Here is a 27188-nt window from a genome sequence, read left to right on the forward strand (position 1 = left end):
AATTCTGACCATAGTACACACCCTTGTTCTTAGGTGTAGGTGCACTAGCAGATGATGAGGTAGGACCCTTCTATTTCTGTTAGAAGGATGATCGTTTGGTATTACTCTTCTGTTTCCCGGAGTCATTCCCTATCTTAGCTCTTTTATTTCTATACTCTTCTATGTACCTCAAACTCTTTTCTTCAATATTTTGTACATTAACTAATTAGTATATGTCTATGTTGCCTATCAGCATTGAAGCTTTGCCTTTTTTGCTTGATGCACGAGCTAAGCTAGCGACAAATAATCTCATCCTGCTCGTTGTGTCCTTAACCATTTCAGGAGCATAGCAAGACAGTTGAGTGAAATTCAACAAATACTCATGCACAATCAAGGAGTCTTGTTTCAATGTAACAAAATATCGTACCTTAGCCTCTTTCAGTTCTCGAGTGGAAGAAATGCCCCAAGAAAGCCTCTTCAAAGCAATTCCAACTAGATGTTGTGCATCCTAATCTCTGCCATCCTTCCACTTATCAAACCAAGTCCTACCCATATTTTTCAGTTGATATGCACCTAGCTCAACTTGTTCATTATCGGCAACATACATCACATCAAAAATCTTCTTAAGTTTCTCAACAAAATTATCAGGATCATCAATAGTGATCAAACCCTTGAAACTTGGAGGATTTATCCTCAAGAAATCACAAATCCTTGAAGTGTCATCCTCTTCTTGTAGAACTCTACTCTGATTTATTAGTCACAACTTGGCTGAGCATCTTTATTTCCTCTTTGAACTCAAAATTGGAAACTTCTTCTTGCGGTTGCACTTCAGATGCATTGGGAAACTCTTGTTCCTCTACGTTCCTCCTAGTTGGACGACCTCTTGCTGCTCTTCATGTAGGCACGCTTATGTGAAAATACGCGCAAGCAAGAAACTCTAATGCACGAAAGGAATATGAAAGAAGTAAAGTATTTTATAAATGTTGTATCCTCATGATTATAGATGTGGTGCGCTTCGCACCTATAACTAGGACTCCACATACACTACTTTATAGACTCCTTAGGACTCTTGAACTATGCGCTTTGATAACAAGTTTGTCACACCCCAAGCCCACACCCTGGACATGCCTGGAAATCAATGAACATTGTTGTCCTTAAGCGGACCCTTGTACTGGCTTACTTAATAAGCGGAAGACTTTAATCAATGGCATATTATTATTCCATAACATAAAGAAAATAAGTTGGTCAAATGCCACATAAATTTCATAATAGGATATATGCAATAGATATAATGAAAGACTCAAAACTAAACTATCTGACTATTTATGAAGCCTCTATTATTCTAATGGATGTTGGGACAGATCCCACAAGACCCTATGAAAGAAAGACTGAAAAGTAAGTAAATGTGTCCTCTAGAATGCAAGGAGGTTCACCACTATTTCTTACTCATACTGATTTTTATGTCTTTAAACAAGTTTAAAGCATTTGCAAAAGACTTCATGAAAGGACTTTAGGAATTCTCTAGATTTGGCTGTAACGTTTACTTGAATTTGAAGTTATAGATTCAAGGGTGTAAATTTGTGTTTCTGGATGATTTCTAAATGATTTAAAGTCATTTAGAGAAGTTTAAAATCATTAGGACATGTTAAAATAACTTAGAAGCGCTTTATCAGACTTAACTACAAAAACTGGGTGGAAAATGTCGATACGGGCGCGTCCTGGGCACACCGCATAAAACCCGTTGGTCTGAGGATCCATCATGGTGCACTACAGGCGTGCTGCCCAAACTTTCTGGCGCAGATGGGGCGCGCAGCGCCTGACCCTGCCTAGAGGTGATGTCTGATGAATTTATCATCTGTTTTTTCAATGCTAAACCCCCTAAACATTATATTTCTTTTACTAAACCTTTAGGATTATTAGTAACTTCGATACTTAACATATCTATCTAAAAGGAAACACGGAATTACGAATCAAAGCAACAACAGGTATTCAATCACTTAATCAACAAGAATTCAATAATTTTCTTCAAAACTTCACTATTCTTATTCAATCAATTCATAAATCATAGGATTGAAACAATCTTGGTGTGTGGTTGAACTGACGCAACACTAAAATATCTCACATACCTTGATAGGGATCAATCCTGATAAATTCCACTCGCAAACCTTGATAGGGATCACCCCTAACGAATTCCACTCGCAAACCTTGGCATTATTGTTGTATTCTTCACTTTTCTCCCTTTCCTTCTTCTTTTCTCTGTTTTCCAATCCCTAAGCGTAAAGTTTAATTTTCTAATATGAACTAAAACTTATTTTTACCCCAAATTACTCCTAAAACGAATTAGGAAACTTATTGGTGAAAAGACTAGTTTTCCCTTCCTTAAATCCGGATAGGGACTTTCTTTATTTCAAAGTCGAACTTTCGATACGCATATCTCCCACATATGATATTGAAAATGCGCAAACTCGGCAGCGTTGGAAAGATCTTTCCAAGGTATTCCAACCATATCAATAAATACTTCTAACTCATCCTCAGCTAGATGTTATAACCGTTTTGAAAATGACGAAAACTCTTTTTCTTAACTTTGGCCTTTTTCTAGATTTTTTCCTTTCTTTCTGAAAATGAATATTTTTTGTTTCTTAGCTTATTTTTTACCTATTCCAAAATTTTCATATGTTACAATATTTATGGTCATGTTCTGCCAACCTCTAATCGCATACACTAAATAACACCCTAACTACATAGTCAAACGGAGATAGGATGGATTAAATACTGAGCGTTACGATTTCTTCTTGTATGATTATCCAAGCATGGTGTCTAGGTATATCCCTATCGTAGATAAAAAATTAAACCTTGTTATTTAGAATTAATAATGCTCCTTAAGTCCCACGTTATATCCTCTCCCGAGTTTAATTTGGACAATATATTTATTTCAATGGTGATCAATCACGAAATATGAAAAGGTAGAACATAAGTTAGATTTATATGATAATCGATATTAAACAAATAAATCTTAATAGATTACAATCATCATGTAGACACAACCCTATAACTACGGTATTTAGCTACTCATAATCAAGAATCGATCAAACAATGTTTAAGGATCATAAAGAGATCAAAAAAAAAGTGTTTGAGAAAGAACCCTAAAAATGAATATAACGTTCTCCCAAGTTGTCGTTCTTCAAAAACCAAGAAAAGAATATATAATAAAATAAAATATTAGCCTATTTATACTAAAAGTCTAAACGGCCAAAACTGGAAACCAGGGGCGCGTCGTGGAGGAATCTTCAACTTCCATTCTATGAATCTTTTCGCTTCTCAACATGATGTCATGTTACAGACCACTCTGCCTTAGGACTTAATTTCGCGACAAAAGTTAAACTCCCTCTCCGCGACGCAGAGAGTACACTGAGAGCTCTGCCTAATACCAATTCTGCGAATTAATTTAAGACCCCCTCACCATAACGCAGAGAGGATACGCCATTGCCTTGGTATTCTGTTCTTCCTTGCTTCTTTTTTCCTTGAATCTTCTATGGTTCCTGTTGTCCATTTTCGAAAACTTTTCTTCAATTATTCTCACCTACACAACTAATCGTGTTGGTTATCACAAAATACTCGATAAGACTATAAAAACACATATTGAATTCAAACTTAGCTTAAATATGGGCATTATTAGATTTCTAGGCATATAAATATGCCTAAGATATTTAGGCCATTATTTATCGATTATTTCGTTTTCATTACTATTTATACCAACAACAAGATTAGGAAATTTTAAAAAGGTAAGCTTGACTTCTTCAGAGTTTCTCATGCAATGATCATGTTTATCTAGTAATGGTTTTAAGTTGGTTATTCATTGGGATTGTGAATGTTATTGTTGTTTGTACTTGATGGTAACCTTGAATACCACACTGGTACATGATAATGATTTAATGGTTGGCATGGATATATACCACTCATGGTATGAATCATAATACTAGTTGGTCAGGGTACTATATTGATACACTAAGGGGTCATTTGGTAAAGTGTATTGGAAAAGATAATGCATGCATTTTGGTTATGTATTACTAGTTTTGTACCTTTTTCCCAATTTATGAATAACTAATGCAAGCATTAGAATTAGTTATACACTATAGTGTATTAAGTTGTGTATTGATAATGCGATGAATTCCTAAGTATTATTAATGTAATGGTTTTATTTCATGCATTAGCATGATTAAAGACCCAACTCTACATCAAAATCTTTTTTACATCCTTTACATCATAATAGTGGAGGGTATCTTTGTAAATTAATTTTTTATGCAATGCATACTATTTTTTATGCATCAAACTAAATGATGCATAAAAATAGTCTATGCATAATTAATGCAAGCATAATTATTGCACTGTTAATGCAATCATTAGTTATATACTATATTTAGCATTATTCTTATACACTCCACCAAACGAACCCTAACCATTTGTGTTTTGGTGCTCCATGAGAGGACCAATTATGTGCATCTTTTTATCACGTGACCCATGTTTCACGCATTGGTTATTCAAGGTTTCTGATTAGAATATGTATCATATTTTGACCGTTGATATATGTGTTGTCTTGGATTAATGTATTATAGTTACCTGTTTGCATTCATGTTTTGGAACTCGCCGTCATATGATCATTTTACTAGTACACAATGTTCGTGTATTGATACTACAATTGCTCCTTTACAATTGAGTATAAGACATTTTTAAACGACTTATTTGTGACCTTAAGCAAAATACACATGACTTTGAACTCAAGTTGCGGCCATAAGTTCTTCTCTATTTATTTGTCAAACTATTCGAACATGGACATTTTTTAGACTTATTTTATTATTATCTTATTTGAATTGGACATTTCCTAGACTTAATTTATTGTTATTTTACTTGGGGTTGCATCCCCTTTATTTCATTTCAGATACTTAAAAGTTTTTGTATCATGAATTTAAGTTTCCCGGGAGTTAAATTCCGCAAAATATTTCGTTAAATGATTTAGTTTATGGAAATATCATCCTTTAATTATCTTAATCCATTTTTGTAGAATTTTCTATAATGACTTGTTTCTTAAACGTTCTACCACCAGGTTTTAGTGTGGATGCCAATCATAGTGGGTTAGGATTTGTGACATCCATACCTAAGGAGAATATAATGTTGGAGTTAGTTTTTAGCTTCATATTGTCAATCAGTGTTTAAAAAAACAGAATTATCGATTCCAACAAAAAATTACAAAAACGCAAAGTTACCAAAGTTTAATGAACCAGTAAGAAAGATGAACTGAAATTAATTCACAAAAACTAATATCTCAAACGTACCAGAATCTGCAAAAATTAGAACAGAAAATTTCACGACCCTAAAACACCCCCTACTCGTAACATGGTGTACTCGATCTCAAAGAGGTCTTGTACAAGACTCATAGAATTCATAACATTCGATCATATGGAAAAATGGCAAGGAATTAAAACATTTCATTTAAAACCCATTCACTCAAGAAGACGACATATAAAATCATAGCGGAAGCCTACATCTCACACGATCAGCTAACCAAGACATGGAATCTAAAGATAGGGTCACAGACCTTCACCATCGAAAGAATTAAATAAAACTAGAAATAACCTATTACAAATTAAATACAAGAAACTTCTAAATAATTTTGCCTGAATCATGAGGACATACACTTGGTCTTGGAGAACTCCTCCCAAACCCATTGAATCTAGGGAACTCTATCACTTGCAAAAACCTAAACTTCTAGTAAAAAGTAGAAGAAATATAGGTTAGTATAATTAAGTACTAAGTATGATGACCATGCAAAAACATGCTTATAAAGGGTCATTTCGTTTGAAAGTCATGCATATGTCATTTTATAAAACTTCATAATTAAGAGCATATTAGGCATAATCTCCAAAACTAATCAACATACTAATCATATCTTCACATTAGGACATATTCCATATACAAGATTTGGACAATACACATTCATAAGAATAATAAAAAATAGATACTGCACATAAACACATTAAGACCATACCTTCAGGACAACTCTAAATCATATGTGTGCAACGTATAAGTAGCATCTCATAATACAACTCACTCTAAGTATTCCTTAAAACCACCCTAGACTATAAGCGCATTCATATTAATCAAGTCGAGACAAGGAAGTAACTCGTAATACACCTAAGCTAGACATACACTATTACATAAAATACATAAGTCAACATTTTATATTAACTTAATTAAGATTACATCATTCATTAGACATTAAGTCAAAATCCTTAATAACATACTCATAAGACATCATAGTAATAACCACATAAGTAACCCTTGATTGCACTCATTCTATGTGTGGATAAGGTCCCATAACCCTACCTACACTAAGTATCATCTTTGGACTACCAAGCTCATACTTATCATACATTAGTCTCATACATAGTTCATACACATAGTAAAGACAGATTCATAATTATGTTCATATTCGTAATACATAAACATAAGTGATATTCGTAGCACATAGACATACTTCATATTCATAGTACATAACATAACGTATATTCGTACTGCATAAACATAATGCATATTCATAGTATATAAACATAATGCATATTCGTTGTACATAAACATAAGAGGAACATAACATGACTAACCTATAAGTCCCCTTTTGCTATGTACGAATGGTATCCCATCTACCACTCATACTAATAGACCCTTTTGAGGAACCATAGTATATAACTTCGTATTCATAATTCATATTATTGTTTCATTAAGGGGAATACAACCTTAACTGACATAGACCATGTGAGCTACGTAGAATCTGGTGTCATAATACCCCACACTGAAAAAGGTGTCCTACTTGCCTAAGGTAGGACTAACATTTTAGCTTTTAATGAGGATCCACTAGCTAATAACTATGCGGACACATAGTTATGGGATAAGGAGATTGCTTCTACAAACCCGTCAAGATCACTAGTCAGAGAGTTTCCATCTCATGCAGAAGACCTGGCCTAACTAGTGGGAGAGTCTCTAACTCATTTGTCATAACCACGGGGTGCTAAGCATTATTCCCAAAATTATACATTAATAGTATTTAGATCTTATCTATATGTGTGAAGGAATACTTTAGCCTTCATTCAATACAATTCATAACATAGCTCATTGATTCAATAAGGTGAGAAGTACCTTTCACCTTTAGAATCCTATCCTTTTAAATACATTCATAGTCTTTTCATGAGAACTACCTTTCAATCAACAAAATAGGATCATCATAGACATGTAAATTTCATATTTTATAATGTGTAAACATGCATATAGAACTTTACTTTCAATAAATTCCATAGATACACCATAATCATATTTATGCATGGAGTGCATGTTTAATTGTCCCCACTATGATAAAAAAGAAACATTATCAGCATAGACACTTCCCTGTCAAAGTATTCATAAGTATGTACATACTATCATAATCATGCATAATCTTCATATATTGCATTCAAGGATTCATAGACCATGCAACTCAACACATCAACATTCACAATATTAGACATGCCCATAATCGTAATTCAATTAGTTCATTCATTCATTACATGTGTATACTCATATAATCATATTGAAAGTCATGTGGGTATAACCATTACACAATAGCACTACATACAATTCAACATATATCATGCTGTAAGCACTTTCTCCATAAGTGGATCAATCCATTCATATAATCATTAACTAAACACCTCAAGCATAAATGTATCACACATCAATCTACCATAATTCGATATCACTCAGGATCAATCTCAACTCATAGATTCAAGATACTACAAGAGGTATGACATTTTACCTCTTCCATCATCCACATTGGTAATTCAACATAAACTCATTCATAACTTCTCTTTTTAGGTCGTGATCCTCATCTCACCAATACATAAATAATTCACCACAGTAGGATATAACTAATGGCATGGATTCATAAACTAACTTCATATAAACAATTACTATTAATTATACTTCCATATTTAACAAATTTCTATGCAATTTCCAAAATAAAAGAGTTTAAGGAAAATCATAAGTTCTTGAAGGAATTCATTGTAAAATCAATTTATAATCATCAATTAAACCTTAATTCATCAATATATATGTTTTGAAAATGTTTTAGCACTGAACTCATGCTTAGATTAGAAAATAGGGTTTTGAACTTTAAAAGACTTTAAAATTCTCTTTTTGATTGGACTTCTTGATAGAAAGATTTATCAAGGATGAAGGATCACCATACCAATATTAAGAAACCTTCAATAAAATTGATGAAGAAACTCTTTTGAAATCCCCAAACCCAAGCTTCCATGGCTTCTTCTTCTTCCTTTAGTTTAGAGAGAAAATTTTGGAGGAAGATGAACTTTTTCATTCGAAGTAGGTCTTTGTAAAGGTGATTTATTTTGGGGATATTTTAATGTAAAATCACTTATATAGTTATTTAGAAATAATATAAAATATACCACTTTCTAATTTAACTTCAGCATAATATTTTACGAAAACACCCTTCGACATATGGACTTAGCCAAAAAAAAAGACTAATGAAATGTTTAAGGTCCTTGAAGTGGTCCACTAGCCTTGAACCCTCCCTTAATCTTATACTTATCCAAATTTTGGGAATTATTATATCTCCAATTTATACATAAACTTATAAGATTCATACGTTAGGCTCTAGTCCAACCTATCATTTTGCGTGTCATTACAGAATAAGATCAAGCACACTGAATACACATTGTCCCGTTAATGAAATTCTTCTCCTCTAGTATTTGAGGTTTTATTTGGAATATGTCCTCCCAGGATAGAATGATCTCAATCACCAACATATTGATATTTAAAACTCTGGTGTCAACAGACCACTCAATAGAAGTAAAGTACACGAACAAATTTTTGAGCGGAAGAAGAAAAAGTCAGAAAAAATTGAAATGAAAAAGTCTGTAGGATTAATGGTATTATAGGAAAGAAGAACTGGTTCTGAAAGGTTGCAACCATTTCTTAATACACACGGTCGTTTATGAAAGTTCCAACCTTTCAAATGGTCATGGTTGTTTCTTAAAGTTGCAACCTTTCAGAAAAGTCACTTTCAACAGTGATAAATTCAAATAAAATGGGAAAAAATTAAATAAAAAGGGTCACGCGGGATCCGAGTCGAGTTGGTAAATTAAAAGAATTATTGAATTTTTTTGGTCGTTTAAGTTAATTAAATAATTACTTGAAATGTTTTGTCCATTTAATTTATTTTAATTAATTAAATAAATTGTTAACTATAGAAAACTTTGTCCAGAAAATAATCTCTCGATCGATAATTTTTTGAAGCAGAAGCCAAGCGATCAATGACGACGGTGCGAGGGGGTCCCTCTTTCAAACCCTTTTAACAATTACAGGAGTATTTCTATATTTAAACTCTCTTATTATTCTGTCCACCACCGATGATGGACTAATGTCTTTTAATTAAAACATAGGAAGATTTTTTCAATTCCCAACTTTCCAAGTTCCTCTTCTTTTTAGCTTCCCTCCATTTCCCCTTTACTCTTGCTACGCACCCAACAAAACATTTCATTGTTGAGATCCAAGGATTGATTTCTTAACCATTATCCTATTCAACAAGGATTGAATTTTTTAACCATTCTCCTATTTGGATTTTGTGACGTCAAAAGGGTATCATTTTCTTCATTTTGAGGCCTAGTTTCTATTTTTGATAGCAAGTCGGGGAAAACTTCGGAGCTATAGTTTCTGTTGCAATGAAATTTTGAGGTAGTGATTGACCTTTTTTAGATATAGCTCTGTTTGATTCTATATTTTATAGGTTTTGTTATCGTTAGGAAATATTGTCGAGTAGAATTATGCTTAAAATGAACCTTATGTATGAATCGTCAATTTTTACAAATTTAGAGTTGTTTTTGTGGCTTAACCCTTAGTGTAGGTTGATTTTAACCTTGACTTTATTGAAATGGACCCTTTAGATTACTTTAGGGGGTTCTAATTTAATCATAAGCATTATTTTTTTTCTTATTTATTGTATCCTTGTGATTTACTTTGATGGTTGTATCTACAGGAGACAGAATGGGTAGTTAATATGGGTATCCTCTCATATTTACCCATTGATCGATTCATATTCGACTCGACTCGCTCATTTTTCACTCTTAGTTGTATCTATAGTGAACTTGGCCTGGAAGGATTTACAGATGGGTACATTTGTAGTGTGGAAGGAGCTTTACCATGTTTGTGGTGTATTTCAAATTGGCATACATTCACACATATTACGTTCAAATTTGATAATAGTATGAGTTGGATGCAAAGGTATTGGTTTTCAGTTTCTAAACCTATTATGTCGTGATTTTTACTAGTTTTTAGCTTGTAGGAGTGTAATACTGATTTTATGATTGAAAATTTGGGACTTTAGGAATTTTTTTAATAATATTCGTTGGATATTAACTTTTTGAGAGATTGTATCGTAAAGTTGTTGGTTTTTATTTATTTTGAAGGATATAATTATCGATACCGTATATGATAAGATATGGTGTACCACAAATTGAACTTTTGGTTTTACGATTATATCATTTATAGTTAATATGAGGTGGACTTGTGATTGTCTCGAGGAGCCTACAAGGCCAATGAGCCAAATTGCGAAAGGATGGCAATTGGACTAGTTCTCATCTGGTCAGGTCCCCTACCGGTTAGTATGGTACCGATTGAACCAGTAAGGAACCGGTCTTGTAGGGTACCGGAACAGTACCAAAATGAAACACGGGTTTTTATTCGGTTGATCCGGTTCGGTAAGAACTGGTTCAGGTCCGGTCCCTGTCCAGTTGAACCAGTTCAACGGAATTTTTTTTTTTACGTTTGAACCATTATATTATAGTCGTTGGGCCCTTGTAGCTGGTGTGACGGGCCCAAAATGGCTCAAAACATCCCCCGCCCCCTTCTCTAACCCTTTTACACTATAAATATACCATTTTCTTTCATTTAAATCACAAATTCACAAACGATTTCATTAACATCTATAAAAATCTCTCAATTTTAAATCTCTCATAAATTCATAATTATTATTTTGTTATATTGACATGGAGTTTGGTTTTCATAGATTTACTTGAAGTAAATTGGAAGCTTCAATTGGCATCTTCCAATATCGGCTTTGGTTATACGTCTACTTTTGCGTAGACGTTCGGTACATTCGTTCCAACTTTAATTTTTTTATTTGTTTATTAATTAAGTTATTTAATTATTTTATTATATTATCTTCCTTTTTTCATAATATTTAATTATATTAAACTTGTACATGAATTCGGAAAGAAATAGTGGTAAAAGATCACTTAAAATGTAAGATGGGAGAATTTAAGGAAAAAACTAAATTACAACAATATACTGATGAGAAATGCAGAGCAATAAATGGTAGTAGTAATGATAATGAGAGATAATTAAGTTATTTTTATTGTATCCCCCCCCCCCCCCCCCATATTTTAGTATACTTTTGAGATAAACAAAAATAAAAAAATTGATATAAAGGATAAATGATAATACTGGTCAAAACGAGGCGTCACATCCTATTTTTATCATCAAACATTATATATAATATACTTTTATAATTAAATTTAAATGAAGAATTAATTAAAAATGCATAAAAACTTAGAAACAATTTATTTTGGTTTTAAGATTTAATTTTTTTTATTTCTTCTTTGAATAAAATATTCTTGATAATTATCCTAGGGCTATACCCGCTTCACAACACTTATATTATCACATGTTCAAAAGAAAATTATTGACACCGTTTACCACCGCGCGAAGCGCGGACAATTTACCTAGTTGAAAATAATTATAAAATGAATTTTAAATATAAACAAGTCAAAATATAAAAAGAATTTCTTTCAACTATAAAAAGTTTTTCTAACCCCCCCCCCCCCCCCCAAAACCCCAAACCTCTTCCTTTCTTTTATTTTGCTAACAACGACTAATGACTACTGCTGTAAATTGGAGGTTTTAACATATTTTATGTATGAATTTATCATTTGTATTTCTTTTAATGCCTTCTTTCTAATTCTCAATAAAATTATGTTGGTGTAGATATTGGTGAAACAGTAACGACGAAGAAAACAGAGGTTTGCTAGTTGTATTTCTCGTCTGAAAAAGAAGCTTCTGAAAGATTAGTAATATATATTTATTTTGTTTCTTGTAATTATCTTTTATTTTATCAAACAAAGTAGGGAACTTAGTTTTTCAGATAAAGTAGGACACATTTCATTGTTGGTCAGTCACGTTCTCCATCAGGGGCGGACCCACGTGCATCCGTGACGGCGCACATGCACCCGGTAATTTTAAAAAAATAATTGTACATATATGAATTGATAATTGATAAATAATTATATATTTAATTGTGCACCCTTATGAATAAAAGGTGTTTGGGTGAGTTGATTGAAGTGGCTCAGCCTAAGGATGACTGCGCGAGTTCAATTCCTGCAGGAGGATATGGATAGATTATGTAAAAATAAATGCGGTGATTTTTCACCGAAAATTGGTTGGAATTATATTTTGGAACGATTCAATTCACAAGTTGGTAAAGTAAATAGTGTCCACAAGAGGTGTTTCAACAACATCAGTCAATCTCAATAAGCAATCTGTCAAAACAAGAATCGTGCATCGAATTCGTTTAGAGGCTTCAACAAATGTGGCAAGGTTTCTCTTGAAATTTGGATTGTTTTTTCAAGGTTATAAAAGTGAGTCTTCATTAAGCGAAGGTCTTTTTTTAGGTTTTTTGAATTGGCTTGAAAAAATTGTTTTGGGATATGAATAATATTATTTTAAAACATGTTCCAAAAAAATGCTATGACAATGACTTCACAAAAAAATATTAACTTACCCTTGTGCCCCCCATATCTTCAAATCCTGGTTCGCCTCTGTTCTCCATTATCTTTGCGAAGTTTGTTGTTCACGTACTTCTTGAGTTGTATATATACTCATCTATACTGTCATGTTAAACATACATAAAAGAAAAAATTTATCTCAATCAATTTCTTGCTATTTTTTCTTGGTATCCGAGGAGGTTTAGAATTTGCCTAAAATCCTTGTTACATTTTCTCTTTTCTTCATCTTCTCTGAAGTGGCACCCACGTCTTCTACTTCTGATCCAATTATTGAAAAGCACCCAAGCCAATCTTCTGCTGAAAATAATGTCATCGATTCAACTCATCCATACTATATTCATCCCTGTGATTATCCAAGGATGAATCTCATTTCGATAGTGTTTGATGAGAATAGCTATGGTGGATGGAGAAGTGTTGTTATAATTGCGCTTTCTGTCAAAAACAAAATTGGCTTCACTGATGGTTCACTAGAGATTTCAATTGGTGATTTGGTTCTTCAAAAGGCATGGACACACTGCAACGACATAATTCTTTCGTTGCTCCTCAACTGTTTACTAAAAAGATAGCTGAATCAGTGCTTTACTCCCAAAGTGCCAAAGAACTCTGGAGCAACCTAGGAGATAGATTTGGTCAGACGATTGGTGCGAAATTTTCCAGTTAAAGGAACTAAATATTGTGGTGCAAGGTAACTCTAGTATATCAGGTTATTTTTGGTGATTAATCAAGCAAATTTTCGAATTTTATTCTTTCTTAGTGAAGTAAGTACATGAATTCTTATTTAATATATTTGAATATTGTGTTTATGGCTATGAGTAACTAAACTCCATAACTAGGGTTGTGGGAACCATAGGCAAATAATGAGATAAACCCTAGCTAAAATAATAATTCTAGAATAGTGTTTTGCATGTATTAATAATTCTTTCGCTTAGAAGTCTTTTTAACGGATGATTAACGTTAAAACTCGCCTTAATGCTACTTGCCGGACCAAGGAGGTAGATAATAGGAAAAGAATTATTAACCTAGATTTAGTGTATACTATCTACTAGGCTAGTATTGATTGGTACGAGGTAATAACTTAGTCAAATATTGAATACGATGCTTAATATGAGGTAAAGATAGGGGTTAGGAAAGCAACACACGTAGCCGGACCAAGGTGCGAAGTGAGATTTTCTAGATGCCGGACCAAGGATTTAGAAATACATAACTTATCACTTTGCATGCAAGATACTAGGAAAGAATTGTTATAGTTAGAATTATCAAGTTATGAACCTGTGGGGAACACGTAAACCCTAGTTACTTTGATTAATTGATTAAAATTCAACTTGCAAAACTGTTAAGTGTCTCTTTCAATCTCGTTAGTTATTTTTACTTATTAGGAAATACGAACCCCCCTTTTTATGTTTTTACTTTCTAAGGAATTCATCAACCGAACAATAGTAATAACAAGTTGAAGTTAAGTCTAGACTATTTTCCTCGTGGGAACGATCCCAACCTCACTAGTTGGGTTATTTACTTGACGCGGCCGCTTTACTTCTCATTTGAGAAGTAAGTTTGAGCGTATCATTTACTAACTGTATTTTCACCCAAATTTTCTTTTTTATGGGACCTAAATCCAATATCTGCCTTTATTTCACGACACTCATTGTTTAGCTTCCATAAAATCAAGAACTGCTTCGGAACCAATATTTGCCAACAGATTATAACTCATTATCCTGATGTTTCACCAAGTACAATCCAGAGAGTTGGAAATGAGTCCTAAAATCCCTTTCTTGTTTCTTGACACAGACTCAATACATATGAAACATAGTGATAGAAAGTAGAAGAGAACTACACCGACACAAAATAGAAGAAACAGATTCGATGAAGACTCACTCGTAGATAGAGGAAGAAAACAAAAACTTATGTAAGTGTGGGAGCCGAATCTACATAGAATAACATGCAATTTGAATTGATTACCAGAAATGTCTATCCAATCTAATCATCAACCATTATCGATCAACCAATCTTGATGTGGAGTCCCAACATTCGACGAAGTAATTGATAATTTCAAACCCTTATTCACCTTATGATGTTCACAAAGCTTTTGATACGCTCAAACTTACTTCTCAAATAAGAAGTAAAACATATCAAATCTTAGCGCTGCTGCCGGGGAAAGTAGCTTTTAGATTAACTTAAACTTATTACTATAGTTTAGTTGATATTTTCTTGATTTTACTTTGTTTTATTGTTTTTGATTCATGCAGAACCACCCTCCTTGTATTCCAAAAACATGGAGAGGAAGAGAACCCTTGTTTCCCTACGATCACAAATTAGAGCGTACACTGCGCAACATGAATCACAACTTGGGAATCAATGATTATGATCCAAACCAGAACATCCCAGCTCCGGTTGATGTTCATGGTCAGTTGTTACCCGATGCCCCAGGTGAACACCAATAGAGGGGACAGAATCTCACTCCACGGCCCCAAGCATACTACCGAGGCTATGATAACATAGCATACTCCGATGGGCCACTTGTGTTGCCTCCTCTACCACCAGGTCAAACCTTTGTGGTAACTAGTAGCCTGATGCAAATGATCACTGCCAGAGGTTTGTTTTCAAGGCTACCTTCTGAGGATCCACATGCCCATATAGATAAGGTAAGGGAAGTGTGTAAAAGTTGTGTAGGGAGGCCTGACTTGGACTTGGATGTAATAGGGCTCAGAGTGTTTCCTCTTTCACTAACGGGAGAGACTGCTATATGGTTCATTGAGCTCCCGTACAACTCTATTTTCACTTGGAACCAACTGAGGAATGTTTTCTTAGCACGCTACTTTCCGGTCTCCAAGAAACTAAACCACAAAGATATAGTGAACAACTTTGTGGCACTACCTGGAGAGTCAGTTAGTAGTTCATGGGATAGATTCACCTCGTTCTTGAGAAGTGTCCCAAATCACTGTATAGATTATGAGTCACTGAAGGAATACTTCTATAGAGGACATGATGATAATAATAAAGCGGTGTTGGACACTATAGCAGGTGGATCTTATGGGGAGTGTCCTTATGCTGAGATTGCTGAAAAATTAGAGAAAATCTCCCGAAATAATAAAGCTTGGACTACTAGGAAGTCAATACTAAGAGAAATACCTTCGTAGATCAGTTCACTCAAAACCCAGCCACAGATGAGAACCGTGAAGAAATGGCTCAGATGAGAACTGAGCTTCAGTTGGTACTAAAACATGTCACTTGGGGTGCTATAAAAGATAAATGCAGTAAACTACTTGTCAAAACCACCTCCACAAAATGATGAGTGCTATTATGAGGAGGATTCCTATGCAGTAAATGAGCAGACGGGGGGTTTCCGACCGAGCGCCCAAGGCTCAAATAAGGATCATTGGCGCAAAGGTCAAGGGAACCAAGGTCGGATCTATGGTAAAAATTACCGTAAGGGTGATTATGTCCGAGATGGAAACTACAACCACGAAAACAACTTCAACAGGGGTAACTACAGTAACAGAAATGATAGGAATGGGCCCTATGACCCTCCTCAAAATCGTGAAGTTACTCCTAGGGATGGTGGAGATAGTATGGCGCGAGTTGAGGATATGTTGCACAAAATGATGAGGAGGTTCGATGCTAGTGATGATCACATTAAAGAGATAAGGTGTGATTTAGCAGGTATTGGGCAAAAAGTCGATACACATGCAATATCGATTAAGCAGATCAAGTTGCAAATAGACCAATTATCTGCTACTGTGAACACACAGAAACCGGGCACTCTTCCTAGAAACACTGTCCAAAATCCAAAAAATGATGCACACTGTATGGAAATCACTACTCGGGGTGGTAAGCAAATCATTGACTCACCTATGCAGTCTAATGAGGAAAAGAGGAGAAAGGATGATGATAAGGTGGTAATGGGTAGTGGTGAAACAGAAGAGAGCACTGGAAAAGATGCAGAAGTCCCTATGAAGGTAATTCCCATGCCCAGACCACCACTACCCTTCCCTCAGAGATTAGTGAAAAAGACTGAGGATGGTAAATGTCGGCATTTTATAACAATGCTGAAGCAGTTTTCTATCAATGTCTCTTTGGTAGAAGCTCTAGAACAAATGCCCGATCATGCAAAGTTTATGAAAGATCTGGTTACAAAGAAAAGATCGGTCACTTTCGGGGATAATGATAGACTGCAGCATTGTAGTGCTATTGCCACAAGATCTCTCGTACAAAAGAAAGAAGATCCGGGTGCATTCACCATTCCATGTACAGTCAGGTCATTACATTTTGCGAAAACATTATATGATCTGGGGTAAGCCTAAATCTCATACCCCTATCGATTTACAAGAAGTTGGGTTTGGGTGACCCTAAACCCACTGCGATGCGCTACTGATGGCTGATCGAACAGTGTAAAGGCCTATAGGGATACTCCATGATGTGCTAGCAAAAGTGGACTCATTCATATTTCTGGCAGATTTTGTTATTCTTGATTGTGAAGTCGATTTTGAAGTGCCTATTATTCTTGGGCGGACATTCCTTGCTACAGGTAGAGCCTTAGTTGATATGGAAAATGGGCAGATGAAATTTCGGTTGAACAATGAAGAAGCGATCTTCAACATTTGTAGGTCCATGAGGCAGAGTGGTGAGCTCCAATCTATATCCTCCATATCCCACAATGAAAATACGAAGAAGGATAATGAACAAAAAAGTGAAAAATAAGAGTTTATGGCTGGGGATTTTGTGCTTTGGCCTTGTCTTCCGGGCAAGCCCAAGTCCAAATGGACTGGCCCTTACTTGATTACCGAAGTATTCCCTCATGGAGCAGTTGAGTTAAAAGCTAATGAGGAAGTGCGGTTTAAGGTGAATAGAGAACGAATAAAACTCTATTTTGGGCATACTGCATCGGTGAATGAAGTGATAGAGGCATACCATGTTGATTAAGGCTGAGTAATCAAGTGTCCTCAGTTGTGCCGCGACGTTAAATCAGGCGCTTCTTGGGAGGCAACCCAATAATTATAGTTTTTTTCTTTCTAGTAATGGTAGCATTTTCTACTAATGGGTTTTAAATTTGCAGGCAAATCACCAGGAAATTCTGCAGAAAATTACTCTGCAGCAGTTACTGACGGATACAGTGATGGACCGTTTCATCTGTGACGGACCGTCGGATGAATCCGTCGTACCAGGTACGTCTTTCTGTTATTTGAAAACTAGGGCACACAAGAAGGAACAAATGATGAACTGTAACAACCGAGATGGACGAATGTCGTGGAATCATCGTGTCATTAATGAGCCGTACCCAACCCTACCCGGCGGGGGATTTTCAAAATTTCAACATTTAAAATCCCCAACCCTTAATTTCACCCCTTTCCTTCACTCTTCCTCCTATTTCCCTCCCTTTTCAACTTTCAAAATCATCTCCCTCTTCAACCGATCATTTCCCCCCAAATTCTCCAAAGTACTAAAAGTCATTATCTACTAGTTAGAGCTGCTGCTGTGGGTGTCTTCTTGATCACCAAGTATAATTCCCTTTTGTTTTTCTCAAATTCTCTTGTATGTATCTCTAATTTCTACTCGTTTATATTGCATTTTTGTTTATCAATTAGTATTAGCCTAGTTTTTCTTGATATGTTCATTTTTTAAATAATAATAATAAATTATGTCTAACCTAGCTTAAAAATCCTCAAAATTTCCGTGTTAAAACTCTAGAAATAAGTGCTTCAGAATTGCTAGTTTACTAGGTATTTAGGTTAGACAAATGTAGGTTCAAACACTACCAATTTGATTTGGGTCATAGGGGATAAATGGGGCACCCCCAGTTCTATCACTGAGTTACAGAACGAGACCCCGATGACGGACCGTCGTACCCACGATGGACCGTCGTTGGGTCCATTCCAACAGCCCTAACACCCCACTGTCCAATTTTCTGCAAGTGTCCTTTTACGGACACATGCGACGTACCGTCATCCCCACGACGGTCCGTCCTGCACAACTGTTCTGGTTGTCAGAGACCCTATTCCTAAGGGTTTCTCACTTTTTTCCAAGTATCCTTCAACGGACACATGCAACGTACCATCATCCCCCTGACGGTCCATCCTGCACAACCGTTCTGGTTTTCAGTGACCCTATTCCTGAGGGTCTCTCACTTTTTCTAAGTGTCCTTCAATGGACACATGCGACGGACCATGATCCCCCCGACGGTCCGTCCTGGACAACCATTCTAGTTGTTAAAGACCCTATTCCTAAGGTTCTCTCTCTACTTTTCTAAGTTTCCTCAAACGGACAAGTACGATGGATCGTCATACCCACGACGGTCCGTCCTGCCTGACCGTTATGATGGTAAGAAACCCCTTTCCTAAGGGTCTCCATATTTTTTTCAAGTGTCCTCTAACGGACACCTACGACAGACCGTCGTACCTGTGACGGTCCATCCTGCACATACCGTCATACTTGTCAGAGACTCTCCTTCAGGGATCTCCATATAAACAAAGTCTAAGTAAGACACGGCGGACCCCATGACGGTCCATCATAGTCACGACGAGCCGTCACCTGGCCCGTCGTGTTTCACTGTTACTATAGAAATGTCATTTTATTTTAACTTTTTTTGTATTTATTTTGTGTGGTTTTGCTTGTCTTGTTTGCTCCTTCTAGTACTAATATTGATCCTTAACAAGTACTATCTACTATTGCACCAAAATAAGATCGAGTCTATGCACGCAGGTGATCGAAGTCTGTCGCCCCGTCTGCCCGCCTGGTCATTGGATGTGATGATGAGCGTGACCCCGAGTACTGGCCCCCAATCACTTCCACCCCATCCCGTGTTGCACGTGCTGCAAGAGCCACGCCCAAAAAGGTGGCGTCCTGCGTAGCCACTACCTCCCAGCCTGATGAATAGCGCACACTGACCGGCACACTTTCTGGGTCAGCCACTAATGAAGAAAGACCGTCTGGCTCCGTAGGAGTTTCGTGGTCGGAGGAAGCTTCCGGATCTGTTGAGGTTCCCGCACCCGCCACTGCTGTAGCGTCGGCCTCGTCTGATGAGGCTGACAGTTCGGAATCCACATCTGGTTCACCAGCTCATGCTCTCACCCCGGTTACTGACCAGCCCAACAGGTGGTATGTCGACCAGCTGTTTCAAGTCTATTCCGATGCAAAGTTCCTGAATGACAAAGGAGTTATGACTCGGACACTTACATTGGAGCGGTGGGTCCTTACGGGAAGTATCCCGACGATGCGTGAGATCCACAATCTCTTCACAAGACATTGACTGGAGTGGACAGCATGTCCGTTGGGACGGACTCTTCGATCACAGATTGATAGGCACACTGCCCCCGCCAAACAGGCCCCACTGGAGCAGGTCCGAGTACGTGGCGTTCAGGTTGATATCTCTGTGCCTGCCATCCGCGAGTTTCTATAAAGCGAGGATGTTGATGCTAATCAGACCCCTCTCACTGCCGAGTTTGACTACCGATGGCAGATTATTAAAGATGGCCAATTCCTGCGTGAGCCATCGCTGCGAGAGACCACAAATAGGTGGATGGCCCTGCACTTTTCCGTTGATGGAGAGGGTACCGACTGGGTGACTGAGTGAAGGGGGCCATATAGAAGGCCAACATGGCTTTCACGATGAAGCTTTTGTGGTTGATTGTCCTCCACTGCCTTTCCCCCACAGCCGCTGATAATATCGTCACATGGGATCAAGTAGTACTGATGGCGACGATGATATCCGGGTTCGAGGTGGATTTTGCGTGGCTTCTACAGGCGGTCATGCACGAGAGGTCTTTCAAGGTCACAACTACTTACCATTTCCCGTGCATGATATTTTATCTCTGCAGGTCCGCAAGTGTGCTATGTGGCATGTTGATCAGCTCAAGACCCCTCTGGGCACTGTTGATATCGGCCTCATCAAAGATGAGGCCAATGAGTTGGCTCCACGCAGATGGCTCCATCCAGAGCTTCCCCCACTTGTTGACAATCTGGCTGATACGGTAGCACAGGCCCGTACGGCTACGTAGGCGACTTCCACTGACACTACCCCGGTCAAGTCTATCCCAGGTAGTAGCACTGCCCCGAGCTTCTCTTGCTCAGCCCCTTTACCCGCTCTGGTCCCTCTTTCTAGGGTCCAGAAATTAGAGATGCAAATTGCTACACTTCTGTATCATATCCAGCCTTGGATGCAGAGGTCTATTACTGAGGCAAAGGAGCGCTTGGAGCGCAGAATGGTCTAGCACACAGAGCGGAAGATCGCTGAGGTTCATCAGCGATTGGACGCTTTTGAGTTGCGGGTGCTAGCCCGGCCAGCTCCTCTGGTGGATGTGTCGATCCTTTAGGCTGCTATCGACACTCTTCGCGCAGATATTGATATGATCTTAGAGGCTAGGGTTCCTGAGTCTGAGGGCCCTTTTATTGAGCCTGCTGAAGGCACAGTGATGGCGGCCCTATTCGCCACTTTTTCAGAGATTCCAGCACCTCCCCCTCGATAGCATGCGAAGAGGCGTAGGGTTCGAGAGGAGGATGAGGCGCGAGCACTGAAGAAGGAGCGCCGTGAGATGGAGGCTGTGAGGAGAGCCTCGCTTGCTGAGGAGGAGGCGCGTCAGATGAGAGTAGAAGAGTTAGCGGCTGGGGCATCTAGCCCCAGAACTGTGGAGATAGCCGGAGGCAATGATGATAGTGCTGTTGATGCTGAGGACACCACTGAGGGTGTCCAGATTACTGAGGTAGTGGGTTCCGGGGAACCGAACCCACCAGCTTGCTGATCATCGGCGCTTTGCGCCCCAAGTTTTCTTCACCTACCACTCTAGTATTCCAATTTTTTTATGCATTGGGGACAATTTCATGTCTTTTTGTTGGGGGTGGGGTAAATGGAAAGCGAGTGCTAGGGTGAAGTCTGAGTAGCCCAATTCACTATCCTCTTTTGGGGTTTTCTTGCTTGTGTTTTTTTCTCCCAAGAGACTGATTACTTTTTCTGTTGAACTGGCGTGTCCATATCTTGTGTACATAGTTTAATTCTGGAGCATGATGGCTAAAATGATATCCTGATAAAATGGAAAATGATGCATGAATAGGCATAGTAATTGATAAATGTGTGGCTCTAAGCATAAAATAGAGGTACACCATTGCATTACCCTAAGTCTAAAATTCGAACTAGGTGTCCGATAATCTGGTATAGTAATAAGATGTCAAGTGAGTGTGAGGAAAATTTGAATAGTCCACTATTGGCACTGAGCTAGAACTTGCCTGGTTAGTCCTTCTAAAAGTGAGCTGTAATAGACAATTAGGAAAGGATCATAGGCCCTTATTCAATATATCCCATTTTTACCCTAAATAAAAGAAAACCAAATGAAATTTATCCTTAGTTGATCCAAATGATTTGAGCTTAAATTAGACCTTTCTTTTTCACCCCAACTTATCTTTTCTGGGAATAATGTGTTGGCCCTGATCCTTTCTTGGACATGTGCACCTTAGCTTATGCCAAAATCATAAGTAGAGGGTGGCTAATGTAGTAAACAACCTTTTTATGGCCCTGACTCAACTTTGGGTATTATGTACTTTGACTAAGCCATGAGTTGAGAATGGCTATTATGAGGAATTTTCTGGAACATAGGGTTGAAAGAACAAAGAGAGAGAAAGAACAAAACCAAAGTGACTCAAGAATTAGTTTAAAGAAAAGTAAAAAAAAAATTATTACAAGAAATACAAGCAAGAAAAGAAGAGAATCACTTACACAAATGAAGAAAAAAAAAGGGAAAATAGCAAGGTGAAAGACTATGGGAAACTGGGCAGAATAAAATGATAGAAAATGGTATGTTTAGCCGATATGTCAAGGAGGGAAAAAAGTCACTAAAGTATACCTAAATATACCCTACCTGAACCTGAGCCTATGTTACAAGCTAAGAAAGTCCAATCGTGATCCTAAGGGTTATATAGCGAACTTAAAGCAGTGAAAATAAGGGCAAGCTTATGGAAATAGGTATGAACGAGTGTGAATTTGTTCTGAGAGTGATTGTTGAAAAGTAATCCTTATACTCAAACTGAAATCATTATGTGAAAAATGAGGATTTTGTTTTGAAGTGAGGACACTAGTTGCATTACCGTAAATATTAGCACCTCGGAGAGAAATTGAAGAGGATAGGTGTTAGTGCATGGTGAGTCTGTGTGATGGTTTGATTCCACATAATTCAAGGCTTATAGGGATAGCATGCATAAATATGATGAGATTAATCGGGATTGATAGCCAAATGATTCCAAAGGATAAAACATAAATACTATTGTACAAAGATGGTGTATTGAGTCATAATGCGTCGCTTGAGGACAAACAACGAATTTAAGTTAAGGGTGTTGATATTCCGTGGTTTCACGGTATTACTAATACTTTTTACTTGAGTTTAGTGTGTCCAAAAGCCTTTTGTGCTAATTTTTATATCATTTTCTCCTTATTTGCAGGAAATCTCTCCAAAGATGAATGCGGAGGTTTTTCAGCGAAGAAATACAGAAGAGACAACCTACGGAGCTTGTGACGGTCCGTCATTCTCGTGACGGTCCATAGGTGGCAGCGTAGTGCAGCTGCTGAAGGAAGACGGGGAAGTCTGACCAAGTGTGGGGTTACGGAAAGCGCTACGGTCATTTTAAATGTTGAATTTTTTACAAACCCCCAACCAAGTCGGGTGGGGTACGCCTCACTAATGACGCGACGATTCCCCAACGATAGTCCGTCTCGGTTGTGACGGTTCGTCGTTGATTCCGTCGCGTGTGCCCTAGTTTGCAAATAACAGAAAGACGTACCTGGCACGACGGATTCATGCGACGGTCCGTCAGAGATGAAACGGTCCGTCGTTGTATCCGTCAGTGACTACTGCAGAGTAATTTTCTGCAGAATTTCATGGTGATGTGCCTGCAAATTTAAAACCCATTAGTAGAAAATGCTACCATTAATAAAAGGAAAAAAACTATAAGTATTGGGTTTCCTCCCAACAAGCGCATGATTTAACGTCGTGACACGACTGAGGACATTTGATTACTCAGCCTTCATCAAGATGGAATGCCTCTATCACTTCAATCACCGATGCAGTATGCCCAAAATAGAGTTTGTTTTGTTCTCTATTAACCTTAAACCGCACTCCCTCCTTGGTGTTTAACTCAACTGCTCCATGAGGGAATACTTGGGTAATCAAGTAAGGGCAGTCCGATTGGACTTGAGCTTGCCCAGAAGACTAGGTAACCCAAAACTTTCTAAAAGCACCAAATCCCCAACCATAAACTCTTGTTTTTCACTTTTTTTTTCATTCTCCTTCTTCATCTTTTCTTTGTGGGATATGGAGGATATCGATTGAAGCTCACCACTCTGCCTCATAGACCTACAAATGTTGAAGGTCGCTTCTTCATTGTTCAACCGAAATTTCTTCTGCCCCTTTTTCATATAAACTATGGCTCTAACTGTAGCATGAAATGGCCTCCCAAGAATAATAGGCACTTCAAAATCGACTTCACAATCAAGAATAACAAAATCTGCCGGAAACATGAATGACTCCACTTTTACTAGCACATCATGGAGTATCCCTATAAGACTTTTCACTGATCGATCAGCCATCTGTAGCCGCATCGCAGTGGGTTTTGGATCACCCAAACCCAACTTTTTGTAAATCGAGAGGGGCATGAGATTTATGCTTGCCCCCATATCACATAATGCTGTCACAAAATATAATGACCCGACTGTACAAGGAATAGTGAATGCACCTGGATCTTTTTCTTTTGTATGAGAGATCTTGTAGCAATAGCACTACAATACTGCAGTCTATCATCATCCTCGAAAGTGACCGATCTTTTCTTTGTTACAAGATATTTCATAAACTTGGCATGACCGGGCATTTGTTCTAGAGCTTCTACCAAACGGACGTTGATAGAAAGCTGCTTCAGCATTGTCATAAAATGCCGATATTTACCATCCTTAGTCTTTTTCACTAATCTGTGAGGGAAGGGTGGTGGTGGTCTAGGCATGGGAATCACCTTCATAGGGACTTCTATATCATTTCCAGTGCTCTCTTCTGCTTCACCACTACCCTTTACCACCTTATCATCATCCTTTCTCACCTTTTCCTCATTAGACGGCATAGGTGGGTCAATGGTTTTCTTACCACCCCGATTAGTGATTGCCATACAGTGTGCATCATTTTTCAGATTTTGGACAATGTTGCTTGGAAGAGCGCCCAGTTGCCGTGTGTTCACAATCACAGATAATTGGGCCATTTGTAACTCGATCTGCTTAGGGATATTACATTTGTATCGTCTTTTTGCCCAATACTAGCTAAATCACACCTTAACTCTTTAATGTGCTCATCACTAGCATAAACTCCTCATCATTTTGTGCAACATATCCTCAACTCACTCTATACAATCTCCACCATCCCTAGGAGTAACTTCACGATTTTGAGGAGGGACATATGGCCCATTCCTATCATTTCTGTTACCGTAGTTACCCTTGTTGAAGTTGTTGTCGCGGTTGTAGTTTCCATCTCTGACATAATGACCCTCACGGTTATAGTTACCATAGATCCGACCTTGGTTCCCTTGACCTTTGCGCCAATTATCCTGATTTGACCCTTGGGCGCTCGGTCGGAAACCCCCGTCTGCTTATTTACTGCATAGGAGTCCTCCACATAATAACATTCATCATTTTGTGGCAGTGGTTTCGACAAGTAGTTGACTGCATTTATCTTTTCTGCACCCTAGTGACATGATTTAGTACCAACCCAAGCTTAGTTCTCATCTGAGCCATTTCTTCACGAATCTCATCTGTGGCTGGGTTGTGAGTGGACTGTACTGTGAAGGTATTTCTCCCGGTATCTGACTTCCTAGTACTCCAAGCTTTATTATTCCGGGAGATTTTCTCTAATTTTTCAACAATCTCAACATAAGGACACTCCCCCATACGATTCACCTGCTATAGTGTCCAACACCGCTTTATTATTATCATCCTTTCCTCGATAGAAGTATTCGTTCAGTGACTCATCATCTATACGGTGATTTGGGACACTTCTCAAGAACGAGGTGAATCTATCCCAAGAACTACTAACTGACTCTCCTGGTAGTGCCACAAAGTTGTTCACTCTGTCTTTGTGGTTTAGTTTCTTGGAGAACAGAAAGTAACGTGCTAAGAAAACATCCCTTAGTTGGTTCCAAGTGAAAATTGAGTTGTACAAGAGCTCAGTGAAACATATAGTAGACTCTCCCGTCAGTGAGAGAGGAAACACTCTGAGCCCTATTACATCCAAATCCAAGTCTGTACTCCCTACACAACTTTTACACACTGCCCTTACCTTAGCTATATGGGCATGTGGATCCTCAGAAGGTAGCCCTGAAAACCAACCTTTGGCAGTGAGCATTTGCACCAGGTTACTGTTACCACAAATGTGTGACCTGGTGGTAGAGGAGGTAGGACAAGTGGCCCATCGGAGTCTATTGTGTTATCATAGCCTTTGTAGTATGCTTGGGTCCGTGGAGCGGGATTTTATCCCCTCTGTTTTTGTTCACCCAGGGCATCGAGTAAAAACTGACCATGAAAATCAACCGGAGCTGGGATGTTCTGGTTTGGATCATCATCATTGATTCCCAAGTTTTGATTCATGTTGCGCGGTGTAAGCTCTAATTTGTGATCGTAGGGATACAAGGGTTCTCTTCCTCTCCGTGTATTTGTCATACAAGGAGGTTGGTTCTGCATGCATCAAAAACAATAAAACAAAGTAAAATCAAGAAAATATCAACTAAACTATAGTAATAAGTTTAAGTTAATCTAAAAGCTACTTTCCCCGGTAGCGGCGCCAAAATTTGATACGCTCAAACTTACTTCTCAAATAAGAAGTTAGGCGGTCGTGTCAAGTAAATAACCCAACTAGTGAGGTTGGGATCGTTCCCACGAGAAAAATAGTTTAGACTTAACTTCAATCTATTATTACAATTGTTCAGTCAATTACTTCCTTGGAAAGCAAAAACGATAAAAATGGGGGTTTATATTCCTAAATAAATGAAAATAACTAGCGAAATTGAAAGAGAAACTTAACAGCTTCAAATGTTGGAGTTTACTCAATTAATGAAAGTAACTAGGGTTTAGTATTCCCCACAGGTTCATAACTTGATAAGTCTAACTATAACAATTCTTTCCTAGTATCTTGCATGTCATGTGATAAGTTATGTATTTTTAAATCCTTGGTCCGGCATCTAGAAAATATCACTCCGCACCTTGGTCTGGCTACGTGTGTTGCTATCCTAACCCTTATCTTTACCTCATATTAACCATCATATTCGATATTTGACTAAGTTATTACCTCGTACCAATCAATACTAGCCTATTAGATAATA

The sequence above is a fragment of the Solanum lycopersicum genome, chromosome 5, assembly GCF_036512215.1.
Source record: "Solanum lycopersicum chromosome 5, SLM_r2.1".
Taxonomy (NCBI): domain Eukaryota; kingdom Viridiplantae; phylum Streptophyta; class Magnoliopsida; order Solanales; family Solanaceae; genus Solanum; species Solanum lycopersicum.